The following is a 14,131-nucleotide window of genomic DNA, read 5'->3' as shown; positions in this document are numbered from 1 at the left end:
TGGCTCCTCTGAGCCACACTGGATGATCTGTAACCCTTTTACTCACAAGGATTCACTGGAAAATAAATGGATTTAGTGCCAAAAACAGCACGTTGAAGGTTGCAAAGCTACATTTCAAAAGACATTTTCGGTTTTAGCACAATTCTGCTGCCTTGCTCCATGTTGAATGTAACAGAACCCACTGGCATGCTCCTGCAGTGAGAATTATGTTTTCGCCCCTCCCCTTGACTGTTTGTGACAGGGTGTGCAGCCTTTTGTGGTTGTGACCCAAACGCAGTTTTGCAGATTTATGCGCGCACAGGGGTTAGCCCCTCCATTTTTGGCTGTTTCTTTCCCGATCTGTAAAGTGAGGCAGTGGGGCACATTGGGATGGGTCAAAATATCCCACAATATGTATGATATGATATGATATGATATGATATGGCATTTATAATGTGCCTATACACAAGTGTTTCAAGTACGATACATGCAAACACGATCAGGCTAATATTCTCACAATGCATATTGATATGATTTCACAGTGCATGTACATTTCTTGCTGATGCTTTCAAACATAGTAATTAAGCATGGATTGTGTTAGAGCCCACCACATGTGACATCTTTTAGATAATCTCTTTCATGGTATAGAGACCCTAGCTGCAAACTCATGAACCCCAAAAGGAGCAAGAGAAAGCTGGTACCTGAATGAGGATGACATGTGAGACGAGACAAATGAGGGAACCATATATCATCCTGCCCACACAGTACACACCTGGTGAGACAAAACAGACTGCAGAAAGCTGCAGAGCCACGCACCGTGAGGAAAGGAAAACCAAGATGACCCTGAACGCTGCAGGCACCTTTAAAAACTCACCAACCATTGTTAGTGAAAGGAGGGAGTGATGAATCAAGAACCAACACCAAGCCAAGAATTTCGGTGCTGGACTGCCCCAGGGCAGGACAAAGACTGATATGTTTGGGATATTTCTTCTCTGTGAAAGTTAGTGAGCTAAAGACTCTGGGTAAGTCTCTCATAACCAGGACTAATGTCTTGCAGAGGGACTGCCAGGACCCCCCTTGTTAATTTGCATATTTAAGTAACTTTGGGTCTCACCCTAAGTTACTAGGGGAATCCAGACGTGGACCCCTTGCTTACTATTCTTAGAGAGGCACAGATCCATCCTACTGATGAGGTCCAACCAGACTGAAACACGTGTCTGGGGTTGCTGTTGGTACTCTTGTTCAGAGGAGAACTGCCTAGCATTTCGGTGCTGGACTGCCCCAGGGCAGGACAAAGACTGATATGTTGGGGATATTTCTTCTCTGTGAAAGATAGTGAGCTAAAGACTCTGGGTAAGTCTCTTGTAACCAGGTCTAATGTCTGGCAGAGGGACTCCCAGGACCCCCCTTGTTAATTTGCATATTTAAGTAACTTTGGGTCTCACCCTAAGTTACTAGGGGAATCCAGACGTGGACCCCTTGCTCACTATTCTTAGAGAGGCACAGATCCCCTCTACTGATGAGGTCCAACCAGACCGAAACACGTGTCTGGGGTTTCTGTTGGTACTCTTGTTCAGAGGAGAATTGCCTAGCATTTCGGTGCTGGACTGCCCCAGGGCAGGACAAAGACTGATATGTTTGGGATATTTCTTCTCTGTGAAAGATAGTGAGCTAAAGACTCTGGGTAAGTCTCTCGTAACCAGGACTAATGTCTGGCGAGGGACTCCCAGGACCCCCTTGTTAATTTGTGATTATGCCAGGCCATCATGATGATGGCTAGGTGCATTGTAGTGGGTTGCAGAAGCTGTACAGTAACTTTCAATTGGGGGTGTCAAGTCATTCCAGCCTATGTACTACCCTGGTTGCAAATGTAAGTGCAAAGTGGCCTTCGGCATGTGGGGGACGGGAGCTGACTTTGACATTTGACACGCTACATGCAAGCAACTTTACCAATTCCCATTAAGCTACTAAAGTTGTGGGTGAATATAAACTTCAGTTTTCACTTAAATTAAATTAAGGTACATTAAATTACCTTGGCGCTGTGTTGACCACTGTTGACCCTTTTAGACCACAACAAATATGTTTTGCTATGGGGTACTTGTCTTTTCACACTTTTCATAATCAATGACTACTGTAAACACTAGCCAAGTGTTCCATATTTACTGGAATATGAGAAAATAAGTAAGTGCACTTTAAGTTAGGAAGAGTGGGTTTTTAATTTTACGTATTGCTGTACTATCATTCATATTCACATATTCAACTGGTGTAGGTATACAGTGGCAATACACAATATTTGCTAATAGCAATAGCATTATTATAATAACTATAAGAACGAAAGGAGCTGCTTGGTGGAGAGGTGCGAACCCAGAGCCCCTGGGGGCATTTACTTCCCAGATGTGTGTTCTAGCATTATAACATCTGGGCTATGAACACTAATGCTACTAGGCAGTGCTGGGCGCACATTAACCTACGTTAACACCTGGATACCTTCGTCCCCCTCTTGATATGTCTTGAACCGTACCTCATTGAGCTGTTGAAACCTCTCGGCTAAGCCTAATGGCTGTGCTCAGAGCTAGGGTGTTACTCTGGAGGATGAGCAGAAGAGCAGTATCTGGACACTTGACATCTGGCTGAAATGTGTACTGTTTTTAAAAACATATTTTGTTTTAAAAACAGACTGTCAGAGATGCAAACAACAAAGGGAAAAAAGCATTGGCGATCTAGGAGTTTGAATTTAGCTGTTCTGCGAGGATTCTAAAGCTGTGTCTTAATCTGCGCCCCAACATGTATATGCCTACTACTCTGTACACTAAGACATGCATAACAAATATTAGAATTATGTTTAAGATAAAAAAGGAACTATTTAGCAACAAAGTGCCCGCTCTCGTAAAATCCAGTTGAGAATAGCTCTATGTGGTGTACCCTGCAAAATGTCTCCCATAAAATGTCTCAGTAGGGTAGTCCCACCTTTGAGGGCAACAGTTCGAAATGTAAGCACAAAGTCACCTTAATGGCTTTCCAGTAGAATCAGCCATCTTTTAGCATACAGTTACATTAACCAAAGGCAGCTATCACCCAACAATTTTCCATATTGCTTGAAATTGGACATATATGGGGGTCATTATGAGTTTGGTGGCACCCCACAGTAAATCCAGTGGGATACCACCAAACGGAATTACCGTTTCCAGCCCTCGGTCTGCCAGAGTTACCGGAACATTTTGGGTGCCAGTACGGGTAGGTTAATCCCAATTCCATGGATTGCCAGTATTACTGGTGCCGGTAATACTAGCTGTTTTTTTGCTGGTTGGGTGCCTGATTTACCTCCAGCTCTGAGCTGGAGGCAAATGAGGCTCCAAACCAGAAAACATGGAGCATGCCGGGTTAATTCCAGACTGGCATACTTATAATGACAGATTGGCAACTATGATACATAGCTTCACATATTCATCAGGGCATAATTTTGTTAACTGTAACATTGTTAAGAATTTCAATCAAGCAATACACCCTGGTCTCAGCCTAGTATGTAGTGTACAAATGAAATACTTATTTATTGTGTCTATAGGTTCAATATTCTGAGTGATATACCACCCATATCACACCCCTTCTCAAAATATCCCCAGGTCACAATGGACCAGGAATCAGGCTGATTGGTAAAGGTAATATTTATTTATTTAAAATTCAAAGCATACACAAGTTTAAATATATATGGGGCAGCACTCACCCATGTGGTGACAATACAAATAAGAAAGTAAGGCAGTTGAATTCACTTACAGCAACACAGAATATCAAACACAGGAAAATAACAGTCTTGGCTTGTTGAAAAGATAGTGCTTAAGTTAGGATTTCCCCCTGCAAATTTCTCACTCACAAAGAAGCAATTCTACACATATGTAAGTAAGCAGCAGGTATTCAGGAATATAGAACAGTGTATAGGGTTTGAATGTAATCTTCCCTCCCCAAACAAGAGAGAAAAACGTTTGGAAATGTACACTTTTAAAATGACATTTGGAAATGGCTTAGGAAAACAATGAAAAGTGTGCAAATATCCTTAAGTTGATATAAATTCCTATGGGAGCAACACTGAACAGAACCTAACAAACATAAGCTATAATATGAGCAACAGTACACACTTTGAATCAGAATGGAGGTTTGGAAATACTTTGAATGGGAAAACACATGTGTATACATTGTTGCAAAAATGAGAATTCCCGCCTAAATTTCACTATGCGATTTTTAAGAGAAATTGGTCAAATACAGAGTTCCTGTATGCGGTTATTGGTTAGGGTGTAGCTAAGGGTCTTAGGTTTAACCCAGATTTGAAATTAAGTCTCTAGTTATAAAATTGAGGAAGTTATATAGGTTTGAATGAGAGGTGTTTTTGAAAATAAAGGTGCGAAAATTAAAACAGAAATCAATGTTTAAAATGACAATTATGCTCTAAACTAGGGTATTCAGGCTGGTTACCAGTTTGAAACAAAGGAGTGGTCCACAGAAATCAACCCCAGCACCTCTGTGTCTGCCTTAGAGGACTCAGTCGGATTACCCATGGGATGATTTTAAGGGTTTGGGATTTCACAAGATAAAAGGATTTTAAAGAAATTATCACTAGCACAAGGAATCAAAGCAAGGTTTCAAGACTGGTGTGACAATATTACAAGTTCTTAAGTTAAAGAGAGGATGGGTTATAGATTGGGATAGGGCAATGCAAATATACTATGGGTTACTAGGCTTCCTATTGATACTTACAGTCCACTGTAATTTAAGATTGGACCATCTAGAGTTCTGGTCATCATGGATCAGGTCTACAGACAGCAGGGTACTTCTGGTGGGATTAGTCAGCTAGGCGGTTCTGGTCAATTGGACTGGTACCTCAAACTGGACTGGATTGGATTGGCCCTTCTGGTTGCTGGACACTGTAGATCAGTGGGATGTTGACTTACAGTAGGCAACCCTTAATGGTAGAAAGTCAAACTGGATCAGAATTAATTCCCTTAAGTTCAGGATTTGGGCCTAGCTGAAAAAGAGTTCAGCAAATGCTGAGGCTTTGGTTTTGCAAAGTATTCTGGATCAGGACAAGATGAAGAAGTCAGGAACAGAGCATCACGCGGAAATCAGAATGGAGTCAGGAATCTGTGTGTGTTTATGTAGGGGCAGGCTTACTACACACACCCACAAGGCTGTGGTTGGTCAAAGGCACTTGTTTTTTTTCTGGTTGGAAGACAGAAAGGGCTGTCATATTTTATGATGTGACTTGGGAAACTCCCACATTTATTTGGACCAAAATGTAACTTTTCCACAAATACACATTTCCATATTTATGCCCTCTAATAAAATCAGACGCATACATTACATATTTTGTGGGTTACATTTACATCCAACTCCCACGTCAGTGAGACCTGGCTTTGTCTTTCTGTGGAATTTTGTCAATTTTAATCGTAAAGATTTGGCCTAACAATTCCTAATTCAGTGCATATATGTGCAATCATCCCTAGAACACAGTTACACAATATTAGATTTGCAGCATTAAAAGTCTTTGCGCAATTCATGTTTTTGTATAACTTTTGTCCCATATGCAGTACAGGGTTCAATCACGTCTTCAAAGAAAGAGCATACAATTAGATTTACAACTACCAACCTTCAGATTTATCGTCCTTCTTGTGGCAAAGTTAAAAGTCTTTAAAGCTTAATTACAAATATGCATTTACCCACCAAAAGTCCTTAGCAGTTTTTTTTAACTTTTCTTTCAACTGGCAACAGCTGTCAAATTCCTTTGATCAGGGTGGGAGTCCACTCTCAATGGAGAGAAGTTTCCTTCCCCTCCCCTGTAGGGATGAGTGTTCAAGCCTGCCATTGTCTTTGGATGGGGCCCAGACGAAAGACTGTTGAGTTCTTTGTCATGAGTAAGCGAAAACCTCCCAGCAGCAATTAGTAATTTCCTGCCAGCAGTGAGGTGTCACCCTTTCCCAGGCAGAGGCTGTCAGATCGGAATTAAATAGTTAATTAACTCAGGACTGGGTTTTAACTTTAAGTTACCTACATCTTTCATTACAACATATAAAATGAGCACAGTTTATAGGTGGACTTTTACATTAGCAATCCTTTGACATTTCTTACAGAATTAGACCTTTCACAAAACAAGCTTTTAAAAACAGGTGAGTTTGCACTTTCTTCCTGAAAAAGCACATTAAACTGAGTCCTTTAAATCAGATTTTCATCTGCAGCACACACATTGTATTCAGCACCAGTTCTTCCCTTGAGTGCTGGAATTTGTTTGGAGCCTGGATACATGTATCCAACCTTTGTTTGGAGTTTCTGTCTGCACAGCTGAAAAGGTTACCTGTTGCAATTTCAGCTACATTTTTCCAGTGGAACTGAAAACAAATGTTGTTGGGCTGGTTTTTCATGAGATACATTTCTTAGCTGCTGTCAGTCAATGAGGCCTGGCTCCTCTGAGCCACACTGGATGATCTGTAACCCTTTTACTCACAAGGATTCACTGGAAAATAAATGGATTTAGTGCCAAAAATAGCACGTTGAAGGTTGCAAAGCTACATTTCAAAAGACATTTTCGGTTTTAGCACAATTCTGCTGCCTTGCTCCATGTTGAATGTAACAGAACCCACTGGCATGCTCCTGCAGTGAGAATTATGTTTTCGCCCCTCCCCTTGACTGTGTGTGACAGGGTGTGCAGCCTTTTGTGGTTGTGACCCAAACGCAGTTTTGCAGATGTATGCGCGCACAGGGGTTAGCCCCTCCATTTTTGGCTGTTTCTTTCCCGATTTGTAAAGTGAGGCAGTGGGGCACATTGGGATGGGTCAAAATATCCCACAATATGTATGATATGATATGATATGGCATTTATAATGTGCCTATACACAAGTGTTTCAAGTACGATACATGCAAACACGATCAGGCTAATATTCTCACAATGCATATTGATATGATTTCACAGTGCATGTACATTTCTTGCTGATGCTTTCAAACATAGTAATTAAGCATGGATTGTGTTAGAGCCCACCACATGTGACATCTTTTAGATAATCTCTTTCATGGTATAGAGACAGTAGCCGCAAACTCATGAACCCCAAAAGGAGCAAGAGAAAGCTGGTACCTGAATACGGATGACATGTGAGACGAGACAAATGTGGGAACCATATATCATCCTGCCCACACAGTACACACCTGGTGAGACAAAACAGACTGCAGAAAGCTGCAGAGCCACGCACCGTGAGGAAAGGAAAACCAAGATGACCCTGAACGCAGCAGGCACCTTTAAAGACTCACCAACCATTGTTAGTGAAAGGAGGGAGTGATGAATCAAGAACCAACACCAAGCCAAGAATTTCGGTGCTGGACTGCCTCAGGGCAGGACAAAGACTGATATGTTTGGGATATTTCTTCTCTGTGAAAGATAGTGAGCTAAAGACTCTGGGTAAGTCTCTCATAACCAGGACTAATGTCTTGCAGAGGGACTGCCAGGACCCCCCTTGTTAATTTGCATATTTAAGTAACTTTGGGTCTCATCCTAAGTTACTAGGGGAATCCAGACGTGGACCCCTTGCTTACTATTCTTAGAGAGGCACAGATCCACCCAACTGATGAGGTCCAACCAGAACGAAACATGTGTCTGGGGTTGCTGTTGGTACTCTTGTTCAGAGGAGAACTGCCTAGCATTTCGGTGCTGGACTGCCCCAGGGCAGGACAAAGACTGATATGTTGGGGATATTTCTTCTCTGTGAAATATAGTGAGCTAAAGACTCTGGGTAAGTCTCTTGTAACCAGGACTAATGTCTGGCAGAGGGACTCCCAGGACCCCCCTTGTTAATTTGCATATTTAAGTAACTTTGGGTCTCACCCTAAGTTACTAGGGCAATCCAGACGTGGACCCCTTGCTCACTATTCTTAGAGAGGCACAGATTCACTCTACTGATGAGGTCCAACCAGACCGAAACACGTGTCTGGGGTTTCTGTTGGTACTCTTGTTCAGAGGAGAATTGCCTAGCATTTCGGTGCTGGACTGCCCCAGGGCAGGACAAAGACTGATATGTTTGGGATATTTCTTCTCTGTGAAAGATAGTGAGCTAAAGACTCTGGGTAAGTCTCTCGTAACCAGGACTAATGTCTGGCGAGGGACTCCCAGGACCCCCTTGTTAATTTGTGATTATGCCAGGCCATCATGATGATGGCTAGGTGCTTTGTAGTGGGTTGCAGAAGCTGTACAGTAACTTTCAATTGGGGGTGTCAAGTCATTCCCGCCTATGTACTACCCTGGTTGCAAATGTAAGTGCAAAGTGGCCTTGGGCATGTGGGGGACGGGAGCTGACTTTGACATTTGACACGCTACATGCAAGCAACTTTACCAATTCCCATTAAGCTACTAAAGTTGTGGGTGAATATAAACTTCAGTTTTCACTTAAATTAAATTAAGGTACATTAAATTACCTTGGCGCTGTGTTGACCACTGTTGACCCTTTTAGACCACAACAAATATGTTTTGCTATGGGGTACTTGTCTTTTCACACTTTTCATAATCAATGACTACTGTAAACACTAGCCAAGTGTTCCATATTTACTGGAATATGGGAAAATAAGTAAGTGCACTTTAAGTTAGGAAGAGTGGGTTTTTAATTGTACGTATTGCTGTACTATCATTCATATTCACATATTCAACTGGTGTACGTATACAGTGGCAATACACAATATTTGTTAATAGCAATAGCATTATTATAATAACTATAAGAACAAAAGGAGCTGCTGGGTGGAGAGGTGCGAACCCAGAGCCCCTGGGGGCATTTACTTCCCAGATGTGTGTTCTAGCATTATAACATCTGGGCTATGAACACTCATGCTACTAGGCAGTGTTGGGCGCACATTAACCTACGTTAACACCTGGATACCTTCGTCCCCCTCTTGATATGTCTTGAACCGTACCTCATTGAGCTGTTGAAACCTCTCGGCCAAACCTTATGGCTGTGCTCAGAGCTACGGTGTTACTCTGGAGCAGGGGCGTTGCTAGGGGGGGCTAAGGGGGCTATAGCCCCTGATCTTTTGGCTGTAGCCCCAGATAGAATCTCAGGAGCTACAGCCAAAAGACTAGCTAGCCCCCAGTCCCAACAGTTCCGACATCAGCTTAGCCCCGGGTCTTTTCCAGACTTAGCAATTCCCCTGCTCTGGAGGATGAGCAGAAGAGCAGTATCTGGACACTTGACATCTGGCTGAAATGTGTACTGTTTTTAAAAACATATTTTGTTTTAAAAACAGACTGTCAGAGATGCAAACAACAAAGGGAAAAAAGCATTGGCGATCTAGGAGTTTGAATTTAGCTGTTCTGCGAGGATTCTAAAGCTGTGTCTTAATCTACGCCTCAACATGTATATGCCTACTACACTGTACACTAAGACATGCATAACAAATATTAGAATTATGTTTAAGATAAAAAAGGAACTATTTAGCAACAAAGTGCCCGCTCTCGTAAAATCCAGTTGAGAATAGCTCTATGTGGTGTACCCTGCAAAATGTCTCCCATAAAATGTCTCAGTAGGGTAGTCCCACCTTTGAGGGCAACAGTTCGAAATGTAAGCACAATGTCACCTTAATGGCTTTCCAGTAGAATCAGCCATCTTTTAGCATACAGTTACATTAACCAAAGGCAGCTATCACCCAACAATTTTCCATATTGCTTGAAATTGGACATATATGGGGGTCATTATGAGTTTGGTGGCACCCCACAGTAAATCCAGTGGGATACCACCAAACGGAATTACCGTTTCCAGCCTTCGGTCTGCCAGAGTTACCGGAACATTTTGGGTGCCAGTAAGGGTAGGTTAATCCCAATTCCATGGATTGCCAGTATTACTGGTGCCGGTAATACTAGCTGTTTTTTTGCTGGTGGGGTGCCTGATTTACCTCCAGCTCTGAGCTGGAGGCAAATGAGGCTCCAAACCAGAAAACATGGAGCATGCCGGGTTAATTCCAGACTGGCATACTTATAATGACAGATTGGCAACTATGATACATAGCTTCACATATTCATCAGGGCATACATTTTGTTAACTGTAACATTGTTAAGAATTTCAATCAAGCAATACACCCTGGTCTCAGCCTAGTATGTAGTGTACAAATGAAATACTTATTTATTGTGTCTATAGGTTCAATATTCGAGTGATATACCACTCATATCACACCCCTTCTCAAAATATCCCCAAGTCACAATGGACCAGGAATCAGGCTGATTGGTAAAGGTAATATTTATTTATTTAAAATTCAAAGCATACACAAGTTTAAATATATATGGGGCAGCACTCACCCATGTGGTGATAATACAAATAAGAAAGTAAGGCAGTTGAATTCACTTACAGCAACACAGAATATCAAACACAGGAAAACAACAGTCTTGGCTTGTTGAAAAGAAGGATTTCCCCCTGCAAATTTCTCACTCACAAAGAAGCAATTATACACATATGTAAGTAAGCAGCAGGTATTCAGGAATATAGAACAGTGTATAGGGTTTGAATGTAATCTTCCCTCCCCCAAACAAGAGAGAAAAACGTTTGGAAATGTACACTTTTAAAATGACATTTGGAAATGGCTTAGGAAAACAATGAAAAGTGTGCAAACATCCTTTAGTTGATATAAATTCCTATGGGAGCAACACTGAACAGAACCTAACAAACATAAGCTATAATATGAGCAACAGTACACACTTTGAATCAGAATGGAGGTTTGGAAATACTTTGAATGGGAAAACACATGTGTATACATTTTTGCAAAATTGAGAATTCCCGCCTAAATTTCACTATGCGATTGTTAAGAAAAATTGCTCAAATACACAGTTCCTGTATGCGTTTATTGGTTAGGGTGTAGCTAAGGGTCTTAGGTTTAACCCAGATTTGAAATTAAGTCTCTAGTTATAGAATTGAGGAAGTTATATAGGTTTGAATGAGAGGTGTTTTTGAAAATAAAGGCGCGAAAATTAAAACAGAAATCAATGTTTACAATGACAATTATGCTCTAAACTAGGGTATTCAGGCTGGTTACCGGTTTGAAACAAAGGAATGGTCCACGGAAACCAAACCCAGCACCTCTGTGTCTGCCTTAGAGGACTCAGTCGGATTACCCGTGGGATGATTTTAAGGGTTTGGGATTTCACAAGATAAAAGGATTTTAAAGAAATGATCACTAGCACAAGGAATCAAAGCAAGGTTTCAAGACTGGTGTGACAATATTACAAGTTCTTAAGTTAAAGAGAGAATGGGTTATAGATTGGGATAGGGCAATGCAAATATACTATGGGTTACTCGGCTTCCTATTGATACTTACAGTCCACTGTAATTTAAGATTGGACCATCTAGAGTTCTGGTCATCATGGATCAGGTCTACAGACAGCAGGGTACTTCTGGTGGGATTAGTCAGCTAGGCGGTTCTGGTCAATTGGACTGGTACCTCAAACTGGACTGGATTGGATTGGCCCTTCTGGTTGCTGGACACTGTAGATCAGCAGGATGTTGACTTACAGTAGGCAACCCTTAATGGTAGCAAGCCAAACTGGATCAGAATTAATTCCCTTAAGTTCAGGATTTGGGCCTAGCTGAAAAAGAGTTCAGCAAATGCTGAGGCTTTGGTTTTGCAAAGTATTCTGGATCAGGACAAGATGAAGAAGTCAGGAACAGAGCATCACGTGGAAATCAGGATGGAGTCAGGAATCTGTGTGTGTTTATGTAGGGGCAGGCTTACTACACACACCCACAAGGCTGTGGTTGGTCAAAGGCACTTGTTTTTTTTCTTCTGGTTGGAAGCCAGAAAGGGCTGTCATATTTTATGATGTGACTTGGGAAACTCCCACATTTATTTGGACCAAAATTTAACTTTTCCACAAATACACATTTCCATATTTATGCCCTCTAATAAAATCAGACGCATACATTACATATTTTGTGGGTTACATTTACATCCAACTCCCACGTCAGTGAGACCTGGCTTTGTCTTTCTGTGGAATTTTGTCAATTTTAATCGTAAAGATTTGGCCTAACAATTCCTAATTCGGTGCATATATGTGCAATCATCCCTAGAACACAGTTACACAATATTAGATTTGCAGCATTAATAGTCTTTGTGCAATTCATGTTTTTGTATAACTTTTGTCCCATATGCAGTACAGGGTTCAATCACGTCTTCAAAGAAAGAGCATACAATTAGATTTACAACTACCAACTTTCAGATTTATCCTCCTTCTTGTGGCAAAGTTAAAAGTCTTTAAAGCTTAATTACAAATATGCATTTACCCACCAAAAGTCCTTAGCAGTTTTTTTTAACTTTTCTTTCAACTGGCAACAGCTGTCAAATTCCTTTGATCAGGGTGGGAGTCCTCTCCATTGAGAGTGAAGTTTCCTTCCCCTACCCTGTAGGGATGAGTGTTCAAGCCTGCCATTGTCTTTGGCTGGGGCCCAGACGAAAGACTGTTGAGTTCTTTGTCATGAGTAAGCAAAAACCTCCCAGCATCAATTAATCATTTCCTGCCAGCAGTGAGGTGTCACCCTTTCCAAGGCAGAGGCTGTCAGATCAGAATTAAATTAACTCAGGACTGGGTTTTAACTTTAAGTTACCTACATCTTTCATTACAACATATAAAATGAACACAGTTTATAGGTGGACTTTGACATTAGCAATCCTTTGACATTTCTTACAGAATTAGACCTTTCACAAAACAAGCTTTTAAAAACAGGTGAGTTTGCACTTTCTTCCTGAAAAAGCACATTAAACTGAGTCCTTTAAATCAGATTTTCATCTGCAGCACACACATTGTATTCAGCACCAGTTCTTCCCTTGAGTGCTGGGATTTGTTTGCAGCCTGGATACATGTATCCAACCTTTGTTTGGAGTTTCTGTCTGCACAGCTGAAATGGTTACCTGTTGCAATTTCAGCTGCATTTTTCCAGTGGAACTGAAAACAAATGTTGTTGGGCTGGTTTTTCATGAGATACATTTCTTAGCTGCTGTCAGTCAATGAGGCCTGGCTCCTCTGAGCCACACTGGATGATCTGTAATCCTTTTACTCACAAGGATTCACTGGAAAATAAATGGATTTAGGGCCAAAAACAGCACGTTGAAGGTTGCAAAGCTACATTTCAAAAGACATTTTCGGTTTTAGCACAATTCTGCTGCCTTGCTCCATGTTGAATGTAACAGAACCCACTGGCATGCTCCTGCAGTGAGAATTATGTTTTCACCCCCCCTTGACTGTGTGTGACAGGGTGTGCAGCCTTTTGTGGTTGTGACCCAAACGCAGTTTTGCAGATTTATGCGCACACAGGCGTTAGCCCCTCCATTTTTGGCTGTTTCTTTCCCGATTTGTAAAGTGAGGCAGTGGGGCACATTGGGATGGGTCAAAATATCCCACAATATGTATGATATGATATGATATGGCATTTATAATGTGCCTATACACAAGTGTTTCAAGTACGATACATGCAAACACGATCAGGCTAATATTCTCACAATGCATATTCATATGATTTCACAGTGCATGTACATTTCTTGCTGATGCTTTCAAACATAGTAATTAAGCATGGATTGTGTTAGAGCCCACCACATGAGACATCTTTTAGATAATCTCTTTCAGCACTACTATAAGGGAAATAGACTAGACCCATAACTCTAACTTTCTCTAATCTGCATCTATGCTTCTGCTTCTGCAGCTGGGATCCTGCATTTCTCTACTAAGCACTTCACTCTTAACAAACATATATTTCAATAGACATGTCATCATTCTTTGTTTGCAATAACCAAAGCACTCTTCTCAAGTTCTTCCATTCAGGCGGGATCTAAATATACTCCTAAATGTTCTTGAGGTTCCATCCAGACTGTTATATGCTCTTGTTAACTCCTGCAAGAAACAAATATTCAACATGGTCTCCCAAGCCTGAAATACGAGTGGCTTAGTGGATTCATCACAAGATGGCAATTAATATGTTAATATTCTCATAAACCACTTCTCACCTCTGAAGGTCATCATTTACATGCATAAGGTTTCCTAGATTAGGGTTTCTATTATCATCCGTTGTCAATCTAAAAGCCCCGTGCAGGGAGCGTAACCCTCTCTGTCCAAGAACCAATGACACTGCTAACCCACTCAAGAGGACCAATTAAAAGAATA

Source organism: Ambystoma mexicanum, chromosome 7p (assembly GCF_040938575.1).
Source record: "Ambystoma mexicanum isolate Mex_15411 chromosome 7p, UKY_AmexF1_1, whole genome shotgun sequence".
Classification (NCBI taxonomy): domain Eukaryota; kingdom Metazoa; phylum Chordata; class Amphibia; order Caudata; family Ambystomatidae; genus Ambystoma; species Ambystoma mexicanum.
This window is presented reverse-complemented; position numbering follows the sequence as displayed.